This window comes from Thermobia domestica, chromosome 14, assembly GCF_964235325.1.
Source record: "Thermobia domestica chromosome 14, izTheDome1.hap1.1, whole genome shotgun sequence".
Taxonomy (NCBI): domain Eukaryota; kingdom Metazoa; phylum Arthropoda; class Insecta; order Zygentoma; family Lepismatidae; genus Thermobia; species Thermobia domestica.
In genome coordinates this window covers 54,662,106-54,683,874 of record NC_137467.1, presented here as the reverse complement: position 1 = coordinate 54,683,874, position 21,769 = coordinate 54,662,106, and the positions used below count along the sequence as shown (strand labels likewise).

Genomic DNA, 21,769 nt, shown 5'->3' with positions numbered 1-21,769 from the left:
TGCCGTAGTTTGCCAATAGATTGGTCATTGCTAAGAGATTGGCCATTTTTACAACAGCATAAGGTCACTTGTGTTCACCCAGAAGGGGTCGCAGAAAAATTTGACTCATATCTATGGATACGAAGTCCACAGCAGCAGCAGAAAACAACATGTCAGAGACTAAGGCGTATTTCTCCTTATTTCGTTTTCTATTTTATTTTATTCTAGTATATTTTATTTTATTTTATTTTTTTATTTAATCAATATGCTTCCCGCCCGAACTACGCGAAAAAAAAATAAAATAAAAATAAATAATTGCTCAAGGAAAAACAAATGGGGTAGGCACTGTGTGGAGTAACCTATGTAAATATCTGGTGGGGGGGAATCCAGCTTCCCTTTTCTTTTTTAACAGGTAGATAACCTGGGTCACAAGAAAGCGACACGTAAGCACGCGTGTATCATAAGTAGGCATAAGTGTGTAGCCGAACAACCAGAACAGGCAATATTGACTTTGCTTTAATTTCTAGGTTAATGCAGTCCTAGTCACGAAGAGGGAGAGCGGCGGGTTTCTCAAAAGAGAGAAATGAAATAATCAGGCGGCGGCAACGGATGGAATCCTGTACTGTGAATGAGGAGTCTGCAGCTGCAATGACGTAAAGTCGGAGTTAAGTATACAAGAAGTGACACCTGTACGTATTAATGTTAGTAGCTACTAATAATATTTTACTTTTCAGCTATGTCAACACTTATTTGCCTTACAGGTTCTCTGTGTTTGGCAGCTATAGGAGAAGAAGAAGGGTAACTCATTCGTGGCCGGCCACATTCACACAAAAACAAAAAAAAATATTTATCTCAATATGTTGGCAAAACATTCATTTAGGTATCATCTCGACATAACTTTTCCTGTGACGCGTCTAACATCCTTGGTATGGTAGTTATGGGAGGGCCCTGATTCTAAAAGATGACATATTTGCTCCTCAGATCAATTTTAGCGCCGCTGACTAAGATGAGTGCCTATTATCCAGAGTAGGCCATGGGTATCTAATGCCTTTTACAGCATCGAAGGGAGAGGGGGAATGGATCCCAGGAAGTAACTTTTTGTTTCTGTGTGATGAAGAGTATATTATAACTTTTTTTGTTTTTTTTTCACAATGTATTCCTTTCAGGCTCTATCTATAGCCCTGTATGCACATGTTCCGGTATGCCAGAGGTCTTGCGTAACTACGTGTACTCCACTTTTTAGTAGTCTATGTGATGTATGGGAGATTCGACACACTCACTAATGAATATACGCCACGTTTATCCCCTTTTTTTTATAAGTTCGCCTAATTTGAGGCGGCGAGGCTTCATGGTCAACGTGTACGTCACGTTTAACATTCATCGTCCTCACTATCGCTAGAATCTTCCAGCTCGCGTGAGCTATCACGGTGGGTAGTCTGCTGATGTGCATGCGTCATAGCCTGCTGGGCTAACTTACGGATTAACTTGAGTTGTTTATGATGTTCCTGTATGATCTGATTAACGGCCTGTTCGTCATTGTCCGTTTCGTCATTTACGGACTCGACCTGTGGAACAAGTTTCCCTAAATAAAGGTTTTTAGACAAAGATCTGGTTCGATCTGAACTATTAAAAATAGTCAGTGATATTTCCATTGTCAGTAAAAACTGGACCTCGGGGGATCAAACAGGAGTGCCAATATCGAATTACTTTGGACGGTAAGAATTCCCAAATATGCACGTTCCCGGTTGGTGCGATAATTTCTATGTCATACGAAGCCTTTGACGGCACTCGGACATTTGCTGGAAGGTGCACTTTATAGGTAGTGTCCGGATAGATATCAAAAATTTCGTCGCCTAACCCCAAGGGGTTTGGCACGACCTCTTTCTTACTATGATCCTGAGCAGAACTCTCTAGGTCAGAGAGAGTTGCGGGATCATTTACACTTCCTTGCGTCATCAAGTGTTTTTCTAATGTTTCTAACTGTCCTCTATTTGACTGGTCCTCCACAGGCTCATATGGCGCCTGTGAGGCCAGGGGTGGCTTTACAGTGTGTTGGTTCGTTTTGCTATATTTTGTTGCATAGAACACTTTCTTTTTCTTTCTGGGAAAAATCTCTGTACCCGAACTTTCTGTAGAACTAGCTACCAAAGTTAAACTAGGGCCTGGTTGAGGGTCGAGGCCGCAAAGATCCTTTTCCTCTTTTTCTAGGTCAGCCAAATTGGTAAGTTCCAGCTCAGGAGCACTGGAAGGTACCTTACTTTTCTTAGTTCTTTTACGTCTTGCCTTTTTACGTCTATTGACTTTTCCATTCGTTTTATTCGTAGGCTCTGAGGGAAATTTTGTAGTTTCCCTGGAACACACGAATACTCGCGAGGTAATTTCTTCAGCATGGAGTTTTTGTCTCTTATCAGGTACGCTAACAACGGGATTTATGGGATTCCCGGTGACCAATTTTAGAGACGGATCCTTACTCCTAAGTGGGAGGTTCCGTTTCCTATAAATTGGTTTGTTTCTATGAGGGGGAATAGAGAAAGCCGTTTGTCTAGCATAATCGTTCTGTATTGATTGGGAATCGCTAAACGATCTTTTCCCTACTGATGGTGGGTATCGTTTAACATGTTTTAAGTCAAAGGTATGAATCACACCTCGACGATACCCATATGTACTTTTTGGGATTGTAAACCATAGGTCTTCAACATGATTTCCGTCTTTATCTGCTAGTTCCAAGTATTTGGAATGAATGGTTGTGACATACTTGTGCAAAAAATCTACCCCCAAAATAACGTCATAGGCGCAAAACTGTGGGTCAACTATAGCTACGTCTAGGAACCTTCGTTTGGTTGTTTTCAAGTGATCCTTGAAACAACAAGCTATTCTCACCACAGGAATGTAATCTGTGGGCTGAGCACCTACGCCACGAAGCTTAACATAACCCTTCAGTCTTTCCGTTAGTGGAAATCTTGGGGGTAAGAGGGTTTTCGAAGCCAGCGAAATTTCCGAGCCAGTGTCTATAAGAGCTTGCGCCCAGCGGTCTCCTATTTTTATCTTGACTGTACAAAGCTGTGCCTGCCCATGGTCAAATCCATAGGTATTTTGGTGAGTGTTCCTATACATTTTGTAACCCGGTTCTGCTACTACTTCGTCTGAGTAACAAGAACTAACCTGTACAAATCCCGGTTGGTGGTGTTCTTTAATGCATGACCAGTCCAAGCGGTCATTTTCCCATATTACGTCATGGCTAATTCTCTGACTAACTAATCTTTGTGCTGTGTGAAATTTTCTAAGATATTGTAGGCACTGTTCGAGATTATCGCAATCATCCACTTCAAGCATCAGCTTATCTAGGATGTCTGGCAACAAACTCATTCTAAGTTTACTCATCAATTCACTTTCATTAACCCGACCTCGTAAAAATTTCAAGTCCTTTATTAACTTATAAATGAACGCCAAAGTACTTTCATTGGGTTGTTGTTTTCTTGTATCAACGTCGTATTCTAATCTTGCAGTATACTCAATACTAGGGAAAGCCTTTTTAAGTTTTTCCTTCAACTCGTTATAGTTTAAAGGTAAAAGGTTTGCTAGGTCTACTAAATAGAAGGAGAAAGCTTCCCCTTTCAGACAGTACGGAAGGTAATTTACTATCTCTAGGGTTGACCATTCGTATATGCTAGCCACTAATTCATATTCTTGCAAGAAAAGTTCCACACACTCATGTCTATTACCAGAGAAGGAGGGAATTTCAACATTTGGATAGATCTTGAAGGCTTGTGGTTTAGCACTAATAGTAGAATTTTGATTGTCTCCCTCGGGAGGAGGGTTGCTAACTTTGCCTGTTACTACTGTATCTGTAAATTTAGGTTTCTCAAAACTATATGGTATAGATGGCTCGGTAACCGGACTAGTTTTAATTTCTTGCTCAGATTTTAAATTTATACGAGGCTTATCCTCAGGATTTAATTTTACAAAGGACGAAAAATTTGATTTTTGCTTATCAGAGGTCTTATCTTCACTTGATGAATGTGAAACGGGCTCATCTTTCAGATCTAAGGATCTGTCTAAAGAAGCCGAGGTATTGAAATTTTCAGAGACGGACCTATAGTCAGTATCGGTTACGCTTCTATTTTCTAACTCGGAGGTTTGTTCTGCACTAAATTCTAATGTATAAGATCTATCTTGTTCGCTAAGTACTGATTTTTCTGTCTTTTTCCCTTCGCTAACCTCTAATTTCTCCACTGGGGTCGTGGGTGTAACTACGCTACTAGGTGGCGAAACAAACACTATGTGTAAAGGGTCTAACTTTTCCTCTTGTTGGTACTTTTTCATTTCCTTGGTTGCAGGTGATTCACTAGTTTCATTATAGGAACTAAATTTAGAACTAGCACTAGCTGAAGGTTGTAAACCACTATTCTTAACACTAACAGTTTGTTTGTTAGATTCACTTTGGGTTGGAGAGGTTGAGGGATCGTCTCTATTTTCCACTTCTTCTAAACAAATTACTGACGCACCAAATTCCGCGTAATCAAAGATTTTACCAATGTTTTCGTTTATTCTACTCTCAGACCAGGAATCGTTATCTTCTTCTTTCTCAATTTGCTTCTGGTGGTCGGAGCAAACTGAGGGAAAAGCATCATCACTTTTCTTCTCTTCACCTAACCTCCTCTCAACTGGAGCAGGGGCGACGAGGTCAGTTCTCTGGTCTGCATCCTCTGTGGGTGGGTCTTGGTTCGCTGCTCGGGGAGTAGAAACCGTGGGAGGATCCCAATGGTCATATCTGAGTTCTTCTTCGGAGTTCCACGAGGGTTTTGACTCATCCTCCAGCGATGACGCAGGAGGGGACTCCGGGTTGTCGTTTTGTATTTGCGCTATTTCTTCGTTTTGTAATTTCTGTAGTTCGTATCCCAACCAATCGTCTTTCAACGATTCACCCCCATCTGAATCTGAACTACTAATATCTCCGTTTGACCACCTAACTTTACTAACTACACTGAGTATGTTATCTGTACTGTCCAAATATTGCAGCTTCTCTTGGAGGGTAAGGCTATATTCAAACATGACAGGGTTGGTTTGAGTAGCGGTTGTCCGAATAACCTTAAGTTCACGATCTGTGTCAATCCGGATCATTTTAGGAAACTTGTATTCGGTCTGAACGCTAACGTCTTTCTTGTGAAATTCGTCGGTCTGTATTTCCATATCAAAATTTCCAACTACATTTTCCTCAGGTAATAAATCTTCAAAGGGGGCTGAGGGGTCAGCTTGAAATAAAATACTTAATTTCTCTTCGTTGTCACCTTGGCGACGAACAACTGTGACCTGCACTTTCTTGTTCCGTAGTTGTCTAGTTAAAGGTCGAATTAAGTTTCCTACTGCCGGAGACAGTTCTGTTTGTAATGAATGCCTAATCTGGTCTATTAACGCTTCATCGTTAGGTTGGGTCAGAGAGCGCAATTCATTTTCATTATTCTCGTCAGGGCTCTCAATTTTCGTTTCTCTTGGTTCGGTTCCTATATATGCATAAATTGGCTCTTTATTCATTGAGATTCGTGATTCAGTATCTAAGTTAGCATACATAGTTCTAGGACCGATCTCAGCATACACTGTTTCATCACTATTACCAGCATAAAAAGATTGAAAGTTCGGTCTTTGCATTTCTAACGGCGTGGTAGGATCTGACAGTTCGTATTTTATAGGAAAATATAGCGCTACCGGGATATCTGGTTTCTTTGATACACCAATATCTTTATTTTCTGAACTTAACCCTAAGTTACTTAGTCTATTTTCCTTATCAGCTAACTTATTGTCTAAAGGACTTTGGTTCGAGGGGACATCAGGTATCACACCTGCTGTTGTTTCTATCTCAATTGTTGCTTGAGGGCATTCCTGACCTGCCGTTATTAGTTCGGCTATCTCTAGTTCATCTTTTAAGTTTACTTCGTTCACTAGAGTTTTTGGATCTACCCCCGGTGGGGTCTCGTCAGTATCAGAATTTATATTTATCGTCCTAGGAGCTGGCGTTGGTTTTTCACTTGAACCAGCACTTTGTATTTCTATATCATTTCTAGTCGGGATATGGCTAGACGCGGCCAGCGGCGTTAGATCGCAGCCACTCGCCGGAGCGTCTGGAGTTTGCGGGCTAGCGGTCGTTGGTTCAAGATATCTGGGCTGACTCCACGTATCCAAGTATCTCGGTAATGGATTCTTTTTCCAACGGCCAAATTCAGGAGGCGAATGCCCATGGACTTTTATTTTATTGCATTCAACACAATAATAATTATTCCACCGATCTAAAATATAACGGTGTTTGCCCGTGGGTGTCTTAGGACAATGGGATTGCCCTAAATCTAATAGCTTTTCTTTTATTTTCTGCGCGAAACTCATTTTTGATAAATAACTCTGTTTTTCAAGTCAGTGGCCTCTTAAACCAGGGCAGTGGGTAATCAACCTATTTCCTCTGATATAGTAGGAATTTAATCACTGATAGCTACTTCCCTCGGAAATGCTACGTCAAATTTTTACGTATTATGCGACTTATTATTATTTCAATATTTTTATTTAGCTTCCTTTGAACTTGAATACTCAACTTCCCTTTCTTTATCAATTTTTTGCTTCACTTTTTAGAACGGGAAACGGAAGGTGACTAGACAGCTGTTTCTATTAGATAATGCTTATTTGCTCACTTATAATGAGTTTACTTTTTACTTCTATTCTTTAACTTGTTTTCTTTTCTTTTTTTAAAGCACAAAACATCATTGTTTTTAAAAATATTTTGTTTTTAAATTCACAAGGGGGATTTCGATCATCCAACCATTGGTTCGTGTACCTGCATTTTGATTTTTGGTATTGCATTTGCATAAAGGTGAGTTTTAGGCAGTTATTCCCAGGCAGCCGTCGGGCATGCACCCCTAGTACAGAGGGGCCCTGCTGGACCAAAAGAATAAGATACCTGTGACCCCCAAGCTTTGCATGGGAAAGGATTTTAGACACCTATCGCCGGACAGACTAGTCGAACTTTCATTCCGTAAAACGGGCGGTTCTGCTGTCTAGAGACAAAACTGCCTGTGATCCTTCCCAAATAAGTGGTAAGGGTATTAGCCACTTATCGCCGGACAAACGAGTCGAACTTTCATCCCGTAGAACGGGAGGTTCTGTTGTCTAGAGATAAAACTGACTCTGACCCCACCAAAGCTAGCAGAAGCATAAGCAGATTTAGGGTTTTGCAAGTACATGGAACAGAAGCTGAATTCTGTCTTAACACTCGCGTCCCGATTTTTCATTTCCATCACTACACAAGAAAACGTCGTGAGGTAAACTGAGTTTTGCTCTGCGGAAACTAGCAACTATTCCGCTGACCTATAACAACTTAAAGGGAGAGAAGTTGAGAATAGAAAATTTTTTTCGTCACTACTTCACTCCTTGTAAAACGCACTACTTAGAACAGAAAAATTATACTTGCATATCAGAGTCATAGGCTGAACACCGCCTAGGCCAAGTATGCCACTGAACTTTACTGACTTTACATAGTACTGATACACCACTTGACTAGTCAAAACAAAACTTCGCGTACACGTTTCACTTTTATCTATTGAAATCTCTTCGATAAAAAAAATCACTCCCGATTTGTCCTAACACGCAACTGAGATTTTTGGTTCCCCTATAAAGTGAATGAGCACCAGAGATTTGTTTAGAGATTCAAGAAAACACAGTTACCCGGCGCCTCCACCATAAAACTGCTATGATGTTTTTGTTTTTCTGAGATTGGCGTAGCAATTGTGTACACTTTCTTTTGTGAAATCGTATTTGAGATCACTCCTCTACTCTCCACCCAGTATTACAAAGTTGGTTCGGAGTCCAACTCCCTTTTAGCCTCGGTATTGAAAACGTCTTTGGCCTACTGGTTCGAAGATGATGAAAAAGTGCACTATAAGTCTCAAAGTGGGGGGAGACTCGTATTTCAGTGGTAGAGCTGGTACTGGAAATCGAAACCCAGGTAACATATGAAGACTGAGCTGAATCTAGATAGGTGGGATAGCTTGTCTAAATTAAAGAGACCATTCCATTTTACGTTTTATTTATAAGAATAAAAAAAATAAAAATGAGAATACAGATGAATTTTACAAATCGGTTACTTTGAATTACAACTTGAAAGTATTACTACACCACGTAAAGAGGAGCACAACCCCTACGTTATTCAGTGGGTGCTAGAAGGTTTTTATGCTAAACCGCGATTTATTAAAAACAGTGAAATTGTAACCTCGTATATCGCAACTTGCATTGGCCCGAAGGGTAAAGTGTTAATTCTCGAAGAGGGGATTTGGTCTCAAGTTAACTTCATATTCGTACTAAGCATTCTCAAGGTGTTTCTAACACATCTCCTGGTACTCATCCCAAGTCGAGGGGGGACTTAGAAAAAATAATCACATACCTGATTTTATACAAAGCGGCCGTGACTAAGGAAGACACACACTCGTCGACCGTCGGCTTCAGAATCAACCGGAGCGGCGAACAAGCCTCGTTTATATAGGCGCTTCGTCCCACGCATTTCTGCCAGTTCTGACGTCGCTCGAACTCTACGTCACGAGCCTCGGCGAGCTTGGAGAACCTATTCTCGCGCATGCTCAATAGTGGCTAAGACATCCAGTTTCTCTATGATTTTTCCCTATCACGCCGGGGTTGGAATTCCTATTTTACATTTATTTTTACAGTTTTTATGTCACGCATAGCTCCAAATACATAATAGATTTCATGTATTTATCGCTTGCGTGGTATTACCTAAGTATTACATCCGGGGACCCGGCGCTGTGATCTGAGTAAATCAAAGCCAGGGTCATACCACTATTACATGCGTGAGGGTTGGTGTCAATGAGGCATCAGGTTGCTAATTCAATCTGAACCTCAACTGACTCCGTTCTCCCTTTCTCTCTTTTCCTTACTGCACACACAATTTGAAAAGCGCGGGCGTCTCGCCCCATAATTTGAGTCCGGCTTAGGACTTCGAGGCACAACTGTGTAACAATATATATATATATATATATATATATATATATATATATATATATATATATATATATATATATATATATATATATATATATATATATATATCATACAACTTTGAAGGAAAGGCGAACGAGTTTCAAATTGCCAATTTTCAGTTGTCCACAGTTTCCTGTGAATGTTGATTCCTTTGTATGCAAGAACAGATATACATTCATAAAATTTTGATTGCTACGGTAGCTGCTTAACAAAGTAAAAAAAACAAATGCTCACTGTGAACCTCTGAAAATATGATAACGAGCTTTTGTGGTTCAGTGACCCTGTATTATATAAACTGTACTCGAACTCCTGAATTTCTATAGCAAGCAGTAAAAATTTCGATAGATTCTTATATAAGAAATAAACAACAATCTCCCCACATGACTCTACAGTTTATATATATAATATTAGGGGCGGCTCTATAATGTAGTAATAAACTCATGTGCCTTCCCAATAAATACGAAAAAGAGATTAAGAAAAAACTGGATATTTATTCCTGTATACGAAAAAGGAACGACCAAAAAAATAGTTATTTTAATATGAAATTTGCAACCCTGATTGATGTATATGAGAGGTTTGCTTGATGTTACTCTCTGTTCACATGTTCTGGCATGGCTCGTTTTTTCTTTTTCTTTTTCTCTTTCTTTTTCTTTTTTAGTGTAGTCTGCCTGAAAGAGCAGTTCTTTAAACGTTGAGCCTTTCTTACAATTTAATCACACGTCTTTCGCGATGGAAAAAGAGATTTCGTTTCTATTGCCAGATGGGGCCGTGAGAGGAAATAGGGCGGGGCCTAAACTCTGTGGTTGTCTTCAGGCACTGAAGCTCAGTGAAGTGGAATAGATTTGTTCTACATCTCGCACTCACACAAAATAAGGACTCTGATCAAAGACCAGAGGAATCCACAGTAGAACTTCGAATCATTATTTACTATGTATAGAAAAATCATGTTTTTTCTGAAAGGATTTGAGTTCGACTGTTTCAACCTCCCCGCGATGAAATTTTGTGTATTCACTAAGAATAAATCATTTAAGAAATTAAATGTGTTCGTGGAACTATAAGTGGATTAAACCTGAAATACCCTGGTTTTAAGGTTAAATTGAAGTTTGAACAAATTGCACCGTTTCGCTCTCCATACGTTATTTCGAGTTGGAATCTCTGTGACGTTACAGGTTGCTCTTCCTTTACGTTCATCCTAGTCTGATGGTTAGTACGTTCACCTTTCTCGTACGTGGTTTTGAGTTCGATTCCTGGTGAGGCGAAAATTTGAACCCATTACGGTATTCTACCTGAAACTATAGGTCCATGTCTTATATTGCCCCGGTGCTGAGGAGAGACGCTCAACTTTAACAAATTTAGCTGCTTCCATTCCCAGTTGGCTAAGGTGGCAGGAAACAAAGGAAGAGCGAAGAAGGCTAGAATTTATAAACGGTATTAAAACAAAAAAAATCGTACGTGAAGGCGAAGAAGTTAAGGGAGGACCGTGAAGCATCGAACCTTCTCAGTTGCGGCAAGTGACCTGCCTATAATGACAGAATACCAATGATGATGATGATGATGATGATGAATCTCAATAAAACAGAAAACCAGGAGCGAGCTGCATAAACGGCGTTGAAAACTGCAGTGTTGACAGGGAAATAAGAGCATGGATGACGTTAGTCGATGGTATTGCAGATTCGCTACTCGGGATCCATGGTAACTTCGCTGCTCGGGATGCATGGTAACTAAAGTGTGAGACACAATCTTTGGCGTGTGGGCTAGACGAATGAAACCAAGGATGTGATACGGCGTTGTCATGTGGTAAATAAATGTGGGTAAACAGACGCACTGCAGTACGAGTAGCTAATAGATGTATCTCGTTTTCTACTTCAATAAGGTAAACAAACACCTGGTAACACTGCAGACCTCTCATATGCTAACATTATTTAAAGGAGACTCGGAGCATCACCTTCAAATGCCACAAACGCTGTTTCTTAGCATAGTAATTATACAGGCATTCAACATTTATTTCATTTAATTCACCTGCCTCGACCCTTCCTTCACTTACGTGGGTTGTTCAGTTTCCATAAGCTGTAAAATATTTATTTTTTTAAAAAAAAATACATTTGTAAGCCATATATACATGTGTAGATGGGTCCCTCCTCATCTCTCCACATACTTCCCATTGAGATTCAGGCATTTGTCTCACCGTTACACCAATTTGTTCAACTCTTTGCATAAAAATCAGGGCTTTGGCTATTTAGCACTCTTCTCACATTCCGCCCTCACTTCTTCATCTGTTTCGAAACGTTCACCTTGCAATGCAAACTTCAACACCGGAAAAAATGGTGGAAATAACTCGACCTAAATTGAGGCTGTACGGAGACTGGGGCACCCGTCCCCACCTTAATTCTTCAAGTTTGTGTATTGTTTCCGTGCTGAGTGGGGGTAGGATTATCGTCAAGAAGAGACGAGGTCGCTTATGTGAAATTGCGTTTCCCTTAAGAATAGGTGACCATAAAATTTTCAGTTGAAAACCGGACGAGTTCCGACTTTCTAAAAGCTATAACAAATAAGAAAGAGGTCACTGCGTAAATTAGTTCCTGTTTACCTTAGCAATACCTAATACATACATAGAAGTGAAAAGAATATTGTGAAGATTGCTACTGGTGCTGAATTGGGAACCCTGAACATTTAGGCCTACCTTTGTTCTTATCAGCGCCTATTATCAGAGCTCCTCTCCCTCCCTCTCTCTCTCTCTCTCTTTTGTTACAAGGCGGAATGAAGTGATTTGATACTTATGAAAAAGAAAAAAAACACGTTGAAGTTTTTTTTTAACAAACAAGCAACTGCTAAATCGTCTGCTGTCTTTCGAGCAGTGCTGCGAACTGGGACTTTCAGTTCAACTAATGTCTCTTTAGTATTATTAATAGCTTTACGAGGAGTGAAGGCACAGGCTTCGTTATTTATTTCTCTTACTTGCATAAAATGGGACAAATACGACTTTTTCTCCATCTACTGACAGGCTAGCTGAGACACGCCCATAAAACGGGACTGTTCCGGTGAAAACGGGACGTATGGTCCTCTTACTTAAGAAGAGTTCAGATTCATATGAGCGACCTGGTCTCCTGTCAAGTGGTGATGAAGAAGTGAAATGGAATGTAAAGAGTGCTAAAATCAAAGTGCGCTCTGATTTTTGCAAAGACAGGATAAATTGGAGCAATGGTGAGACAAATGCCTGAATCTCAATTAAGATTATGTGGAGAGGTCAGAAAGGACCCATCTACACACATATACAGTGACTCAAAACAGTATTCATACACCCAAAAGTTTCATCGTAGGTGAATTATAAGTGAGAGCAGAAAATTAAAAGTGTTATTGGAACAAAGAGAACGAAAAGCATTAACAGTTGCATGAGTTGAAAATCCGCCAAGACTATAAGGAGACGAACACAATGTGAATCACGTAATTACGATACTCAAAAAAGTATTCATACAGCGAGACTGTTATCCTGTTCTGTCCCTTGAACACTTCTACTGTTCAACTTGAGCAACCGTACTGTACCTGCAGCAAGGGTTCATTGCTTCATTGCATGCTTGTTAGTCTGCTCTTGTTGTTAGTTCTAGTAGTCAACATGGGGTGCAAGAAAAGTTAACTTTCCTTGACGCAACGTGATGGGGTTGTTTACCTTTGGAAGAAGGTAGGAGTTATAGTGAAATTGAAAAAAAAAACTCACGATTAGTTTTGGTACAGTCAGTTCCATCATAAAGAAATATAAAGAAACTGGAACAACAGAAAATATACGAAGATCAGGACGCCCAAAAGTGCAAACACTCCGCGACCAACGGAAAGTAGTCAATTTAGCACGTAAAGCACCCTTCAGAAGTACTGTGTCTTTGGCCGAAGAAATCGCGTCAACGTCTACTTGCTCTGTGGATCCTCAAAATATACAAAATGTACTACATAGTGCAAATTTTCATGGTAGGACAGCCAAAAAACAAAACATACATCTCAAAAGTAAACTGACCAAAGCGCCTAAAATTTGTCAACGAATACCATACTAAACCTAACGAATTTTGGGATACTGTTGTATTTTCCGATGAATCGAAGATTAATAGATTCGGATCAGATGGCAAAAGATGGGTATGGCAAAAGCCAAACAGCAAATTGCAATCGCAACATATTATCTCTACAGTAAAACACAGAGGAGGAAGTGTGATGATTTGGGAATGCATGGCGTCTTCTAGAGTGGGAAACTTAGTTTTTATTGAAGGAGCCATGGACGCTAATAAGTATATTAGTGTTGTGCCATAACTTACCAAATAGTGTGCAGAAGTTGGGTCTTGACAGAGTTTGTTTTCCAACAGGACAATGACCCTAAGCGCACTGCTTTGAAAACTAGGGAATGGTTACTGTGTAACTCTCCACGAAAGCTTCTGACTCCCCCACAAAGCCCAGATGTCAATCTTAGCAAACAGTTATGGGGATTATCTGTGTAAAAAAGTACAGAAACACCATCCTTTGAGCCAGGAAGCAGTACAAAAGATACTTTTGGATGAGTTGTCTAAGATTTCTCCAGAAATGAGCAAAACGCTCGTTCGGTTCATACCATGGGGTCAGGGCCGGATTTAGCATTTTGTCGCCCCTAGGCCCAATAATTTTTTCCGCCCCCTAGTCTGGTTAAAGTTACTTTCCTAAAAACCTTTATTAAAAAATTATATCAGGCCTATATGTTAATTGCTTAAACACCACTCCACGATGCAATTTTATCATTGCAAGTTTCTTGGGGAATTTACTTGGTTCTGGGCTTAACAAAATACCGTTAATGTATTAACAAAATATTGGTGAATAACTGGTTTTGTTCAATTTAGCCATTTGGGCAAATAAATGAAAAAAAACTCTGTAATACATTATAAAATTGTTTTAATCTCAGAAACACAGCATACATGAAGTACTTTGATAACGTGACACAAAAACTGTGCTTTAAAGTAAAACTAGATATTTTGTATATACAAATAGTAAATTGTACTAGTATAAAAATGACATTTTTCCGTTCGATTACGAGATTGCCTATCTAAAATTAAAAATAATAAAAACAAGTATGTAAAAGCTATGAAAATGAATAATTGAAATTAATGAAATTAACGACATAAATTGAAATTAAGGAAAATGTATAACACCTATTAATACTAAACATCGAGTGACTTACATGAAGTGTCTTTATAAGTTTTAATTTTTTTCTCTCGGCCGTGCACCCCCTGGGAGCTTGCGCCCATAGGCCCGGGCCTATTGGGAAATCCGGCCCTGCATGGGGTCTCGAGGCAAAAATTTGTTTTAAAGGTGTGCACATAATGTATTAGAAACTTGATTTTCTACTGCAGATTGTTAGAACACGTCGAGATTTGTAGTTCGTGTTGCTGTATGAATAATTTTTTGAGTTGAGAAAGAATATTTATTTACTTTAGTCTTAACAAAAGAGACACTGACCAAAGCTTAATACTTTACTTTATTTTAAATTATAATTTGTTACTCTTTCGGATATCTAGCATATCCTTCTTCAGACACGATCGAAATTAATAAAAATACAGACATATATATAAATGTTGTTATAACAGAGTTTAAATTCTTTAACCGTCATATATATATTCATTGTTATAAAAAATTTTAAATTCTTTTAACAGTCATATATAGAGTCATTGTTGTACTTTTTTATCTATTTATTTATTTATTTATTTATTTATTTATTTTTTCTTATTTACCGAGGCCTTCAGCCCATCCTATAATTCTTCGTGTTCACTTTCCAATTAATCACTTCCTTTATTTTTTGGTTCTTATAAGGGCTTTTTATTTTTATTTATTTATTTATTTATATTTATTTATTTATTTATTTATTTATTTTCTCTATGTTATTCAAACTTCCTTGCCATGATTCATTAATTGGTAAGCCCCCTGTCCAGTTCATCAGTTTATCTCTTCCTACCTTCTTTATCCAATCCGCTTCTTTCCACTTCCTTATTATCATTCTTTTCTCCATCTCCAACACTTCCGTCTTATCCCAATTAATTGCGTGATTCGTCTCCTTAACATGTTTGTATATGGCATTGGTATCTTTTTTCTTCCTAGCATCATCTTCATGTTGTTTTATCCTTTCTTTCATTCTCTTTCCTGCCTCTCCTATATATGACATATCGCAGTCCTCACACCATACCCTGTAAATGACCCCTTCTTCCTCTTCATTAATCTTTTTAGTTCCTTTTCTATTCTTCTTCTTTATTGATCTTAATAAAGTTTCTGCACTCTTTCTATAAGTTCTGACCCCTCCTTTCTTCAATAAATTCTTCAGTTTCTCCGTTTCTTCTCCCATACTTTCTATGCCATGCCATTTTCCACTTTCATCCTCTTTATTCTTCTTTCTCCCTCTTCCTCTTCCTGCGTTCTTCTTTCTTCTCTAACTCTTTCTTGCTGTAACCGTTCTTCTCTAACTGTCTGTAGAATTTCTGTATGCTCTCCTTCCTTCCTTCCTCTTCGTCCTCCATCATTTCTATTCTTCTTATCATATTTGTTATGAAATTTCTCTTTGTACTCCTATCCACGTCGCTCCTCTCATGGCAGTACACTCCCGCTGAGCACTCTTTCTGGTACCACCTCGTAACCAGGCCTTCTCCTTGTTTTATTATGGTCATGTCTAAAAAGTTTATTCTTCCATTTTCTTCCAACTCCATTTCCAAGCTTATGCCTTTTTCTTTATCTTCCACACTATCTTTGAAGTTCTCTAATTGTCTCCTAGTCCCTTTCCACAAGCCTAGACAGTCATCCACATACCTACAAAATATTATCAAGTTCTCACTCCCTTCTTCTTTCACCTTTTTCTCCCATTTGTTCATAATTATTTCTGCCAGTACTGGGCTCAGCCTCGAACCTATACTGATTCCTTTTCTTATTTTTACCACTTTCTCACCTATTATACAATAACTGTTTTCCCATATTAACTTCAGAGCCTTAACTACTTTCTCTTTTGTCCATCCTTTTATACTTTTACTATCCATTTCTTCCTCTATGACACTTATTATTGCTTCTCTACTAAGGCTCGGGAACATAGCCTTAACATCAAGACTAAACATAAGTTTTCTGCCTCCAATAAGATCCACTCTTCTTAACAATTCCTTGGCTTCTTCTGTGTTCTTCACTCTGCACACAGTGTCAGTGTCTCTTTTGTTAAAACAATTAATCCAAAGCCATGAATAGTCTTACTTTAGTCATCTAAATATTTCATCTATTGATATTTTTGTACAAACAAACATAGTAAATTATGTATATTTTCAGATGATTGTAACATTGTTTTTATCTAACCTTTACATATAATCCTCCGTCAAAAACTTTGTGTGTATGAATACTTTTTTGAGTCACTGTATATATATATATATATATATATATATATATATATATATATATATATATATATATATATATATATATAACTTGCAAATATACCTTTAAAAAGTATTGTTATTAAATTACGGCGCGCATAGCGCCCACGTATTTCTCATAGAGCTTATAATCGCAAATCCGTGCTTCTATATGTCAGAGATAAGGTCAGTTAAAAAAAGTCTGCTCTATACATTTCATTCAATACAAGTAAAAACCAACTTACATTCGATTGTTAAAGTTACTTCCTTCCGAATTGCGTCTACTAAAAAAGAAGACAACGACCATTTGAGCATAATAATATTTGTTCACCTGTATCAAGATATATTATTTCACAACAGGTGTTGTTCAACGAACAAGAGATAATAAAACAACAAGGAAACTTCAGAAGCAAATATTTCCTTTGTTAGTAGAAGATTTAGTCCATCCTTTTTTAGTATCCACCTCAAAACTACATAAATCTCACCGCCTCTGTGACCACTTTCGTTCAGAAGTTGATTTCGTGTTGTTAGCCTTGTTCGTGAGACTTAACGATGTTTACTTTGTGTATATAATGTTTCGAGTAAACAAGTAATATAAAAAGGCTGAGCCTAAAGTAGATAACGAAAAAAGAAAAACAAAGAAAGAAGTGAAGAGAACGAAGAGAAATTGATGAGTGGGTGCCATTTTATCACTGCAAGATGGTTTAAATGGAATTTTAATTTGATACAGTAATTTACTTAAAGGACTATGTGAAGCCCTTCAAACAAACCTTTATAACAACTCCTGGACTACACATTAAATTATGTACTTCATTTACTTTTTAGACTTCTAAACCCTATACCAAAGTTTCTCAACCTATGGTACGCGTACTACTGGTGGTACGCGAGCCGCTGTTGGTGGTACGTGCGACTTATAGCGGTAATGTTTTGGTGGTACGGTAGTGTAAACGGTTTACAACACCTGCCCTATGCTATGCATAAATATCGGAAGTCTTATAAGAACGGCTATGTTCGTCTGTTGAGAGATAGAGTAGAAACAATACGATATAGAGACATAGTTAAAAACGATCAGAGACGAGTTTTTTGGGAATCAATTCAGCATCCCAAGAGTAATATCCATCTTCTTCTTTAACCATTCAACCAACTACTTCCGATTTTTAACACTGATCATCATACAACAAAAGCGGTAATATCATATTTAAAATGTATTAAGCAAACTTGAACAACCAACTGGAAAATCACGCAAAATGAAGATAAATAAGGAGAACACCAAAATGGTAAGTGTACAAGAGCATGACAGGAAAGGACGAACGTATGGCTAGATGGAGAGAAAATCGAAGACGTTAAGACATTCCCCTATTTAGGAAGTCTAATATCCTCGGACGGAAGGAGTGAAAAAAAAAACGCAATTTCAAAAAAAGCGCAGGTTAAACATGCATTAAGAGGAGAAAGGGAGTGCTAACATCAAGAACCTTTGAAAACGACTTATTAGAATTCTGGCATGGAGCGTGGTGCTTTACAGATCAGAGACGTGGACATTAAGAAAAGCTGAAATATTCAAGCTGGAAGCATTTGAAATGTGGTGTTGGCGCAGAATACTTCGCATATCATGGACCGAGAGGAAAAAGAATGAAAAAGTACTAAAGGAAGCTAATGAAGGACGACTGATCATGCCGATAATACGGAAAAGAGGAAGCAGCATGCTTGGCCATTTTATTCGGCACTCGGATTGAATCACTATGTTGATAGAGGAAAAGACATAAGGAAAACCAGGAAGAGGAAGCCCTGCATAGAGAGCAAGCATAGAATATCTAGAGACAGTTACACAGAAGAAACGTTATCAAGATTTAAAAAAAAAAAAAAAACAGCTCTCCCAAGGGAGAGATAAGTATTAATATTTCCATGTTGCCCACCAACCTATGGTTGAGGTGAGAAGGAAGAAGAAACCTCTTGCGCACGAAATAGCGTTAATGTCTAGAGTCTCAGGATATGAGTCGGAGCAGGTCAGACCTTACGTTGTTTTTTTTTTTTTTTTTTTTTTTTTTTTTTTGTCAGCTGACGATTGAAGCTAGTTGATATTGAAAAATAGTTGGACTTCCAATAATAATAATAATAATCAGACGTAAAGACTGTTGATTGTCGGACAAGTTTTCATCATGGACTTCTTCAGGACAACCCAACCTGCAAGTTACTGGAACTTCGAGGACAGCGCCTATGAGTAAGAGAGAGGAGATTGGAACTATTTCGAATTATAGTGAGACTGTTCAAAATTAGTTGCTATTCCTTTGCTCCACCATCTATTCCTTAACGTCCTTATTGCTACCAATTCTCAATGAAAATGCATTGGTTATTTTCAAATTATTTTAACACTAAATTCATATTCGTTACCCTGTCTAATTTTGCTCATGGTTCTTGTCGCCTAAGACTAGTGGTGGAGACTGGAGACTCCCCCATTTAGCATGTGCTTTATTGCTATGAATTTGGTATTGTTATCCCGTACCTCTTAGGTGCCTCTCGTTTCTATCCCCTGGTTAAGTCGTGTCGGAACAATTTGTTTCGGTCTCTTGAGAATCCACTGAATGGTAAGTTGGTATCAAACGAAGTTAGTGACAACATAATTTTTTGACCAGATACAACATAAATTTTAAAGCAATATTAATCATGGTTTTGCCTAAAAATGACAGAGGATCAGCAAACAAAATGATGCATTCGTTGTATCTCAATGTTACTTTCAACTAACAATAAATGTGTTGTCAATTTTGACCTCCAAAGGCTCAGTACTTTCTAGACAACCTTCTATATAGTGAAAAGTGTTCTTTTCGGAATAGATTTAGTCAGTTGTCTATATTTTTCCTGCCACACCGCACCTTCGTTGGATGAGTATCACTTGATATTATTGTTTATCGTAAACTGTATATTGCAGAGATTTCTTTAAGATATTTCAGATGGTATTTTAGATGCCTTACCCAGTATATACAGGGTGTTACAAAACAACACCGACAACATGTGGGAGGTGATTCCTGCCACAAGATAACGCAAAAAGTATAGACCAACCTGGGTGTACGAAAGCTTCCTTTCGGAATTATAAGCTGCCGAACATATGAAGAAAATTAACTTTAAAGGTCCATAGCTCCAAAACTATGTGATCTACCATAGTCAGATCAAGACTTCACTTAGAAACTAATACGTGCCCTATTCAAAAATCCATGTTTCAGAATACTAAGATACTCATGCAACAATTTTTATAGAGAGAGAGTTTGGGTACAAGCATCTAATTTGAAGTGATCACCAACCCAACTACCTCTATAAAAATTGATGCGGAAGTACCGCAGAATCTGAAACATGGATTTTTGAATTGGCATATATTAGTTCCTAAGTGAAATCTTGATCTGATTACGGTAGGTCCCATAGTTTTGGAGCTATGGACATTTAAAGTTTATTTTTTTCATGTTTTTGGCAGCCTATAACTCCGAAAGGAAACATTTGTACTAACAGGATGGTCTATACTTTTTGTCTTACCTTAGTGTCAGGAATTACCTCCCAGACGTTGTCGATGTTGTTTTGAAACACCCGATATATTTATACCTAATAAAACATTGTTGGTGGTATGTGTAACAAATATCTGCACATGCAGTGTTAAGTACTGTTTACCTAGTAGTTAGTTTGTGGCACTATAATATGTTTCTGATAAACAAGTTAGTAACATACTGTATGTCGTATAGACATTAATAATGAAGATATAGATTGTTTCAGACAAGATTATTATGAAGATGTCAGATGTATGAAGTTAAATTAAAGATCCGATATAAGTCAATGTTAATGAGTTTATGGCATAAGATGGAATGAATGATTTGTGATTGCAGTGCTTGAGCAGATAGAGAATAAACTGATCTAAATACGAAATTGGATTATTGGTTTAAATAGGTTACAGAACAAAGCAAGTAAGAATATAATAATTTTGGTGTCCACATTTTACGATTGTAACACACACACTATATATATATATATATATATATATATATATATATATATATATATATATATATATATATATATATATATATATATATATATATAATCAAATTTTAGGTAACTTAATTTCCTTCATATTTTCTGTAAGGAATGCAACAAAATTGCGTGGCAGATGAAAAGTCTAATAGTAACACATCAAAAATCGAGATGGATGCAAAAATTCAATTTCCTCTTTATTTAGTTTTTCCTCTCTTGTGTGACCCGAAGCGCTTTACTTCTCTTCCTCTGCATCTGTCTGAGATCACTTCTAAATTCTGTACCAAGCTTATCGCACGGAATGCGTTTCGTGAGCGTATGGTGATGATTTACAATGTCGTGTTCGATTTTTATCGAAGGTAACTTTCGAAATTTATATAGGAAACATATTTTGTTTTCTTTCTTTCTTTCTTTCTTTCTTTAAATCAACAAATTTATGCTGATTAAGAAAGGGAAAGAAGCTCAATCAGGATAATGATTTTCAGAATTTAAATTTCGCTTTAAAAGGTACAGATTTACAATAGTCTTCAAAATATTATATAGTAATGATTAAGGGAGCACGGTGGCTCAATAGTAGAGCGCTTACCTCTGGTGCATGGGGTTCCTGACTGGATTCCAGGCCAGTAAATTTGTGGTGGATAACATCGTGGCCATGGGATTTCTCGTGTTATTCTCGTTTCCTCTCATATATTCATTCCACTAATGCTTTCATAAAATAAATCCACACTACGAGTACCAACGACGTGGAAGTTGCCGAATTCCGGTGACCTCACTGCAATTCTCAACTCTGACAAAGGACGAATGCGAATCGTGACAGTTAGACATTTATGAAAATTGATACCCTTACTAATTGTGGATCACTAATCATCGTTGTACTGGTAATAATCACTCGGTGCGAAAATGCATTGTTTACCCGCTACGTATAATACATATACTACACGGTGACCAGGTGAGGCTATGCCGAGAACGCCGGAAAAAGCAGAATATGAAAACTGTGTGTAGGTAACGTGATACCTACGGAAGGAGGACACTTGACCAAGAGCATGGAAGTAGTGTCACATAAATAGTGTTGCCACCCCAACACAAACTTAGTTTTTTAAATAGAACGTATACTATTTTATGGCATTAAAACAATTGGCGTAAAACGTAAAAGAAAATAAGCAAAAGGTGGTTATCAGTGTTGTCAAATAAGAGATATTAAGACTAAAGTTGAAAAAATATGGGATCTGTACCGAAAAACGAACAAATGTACAACAGAAATAAGATTGCAAAATTAACAAATGTATAGAAGGGAATAAACCAGAGCATGTACAGTATCCAGTGACTAACAGGTTTGATACAGGATTCAACAAAATAAAGAGCATATGTTA

At 37.9% G+C, this 21,769-nt stretch overlaps 1 protein-coding gene across 1 annotated transcript in view; it reads left to right on the top strand.

Moving 5' to 3' along the window:
• Positions 1 to 21,769, top strand: part of LOC145670602 (pyrokinin-1 receptor-like) — a 598,788-nt gene that overhangs the window by 253,364 nt on the left and 323,655 nt on the right. The gene's annotated exons all lie outside the window — the stretch shown is intronic.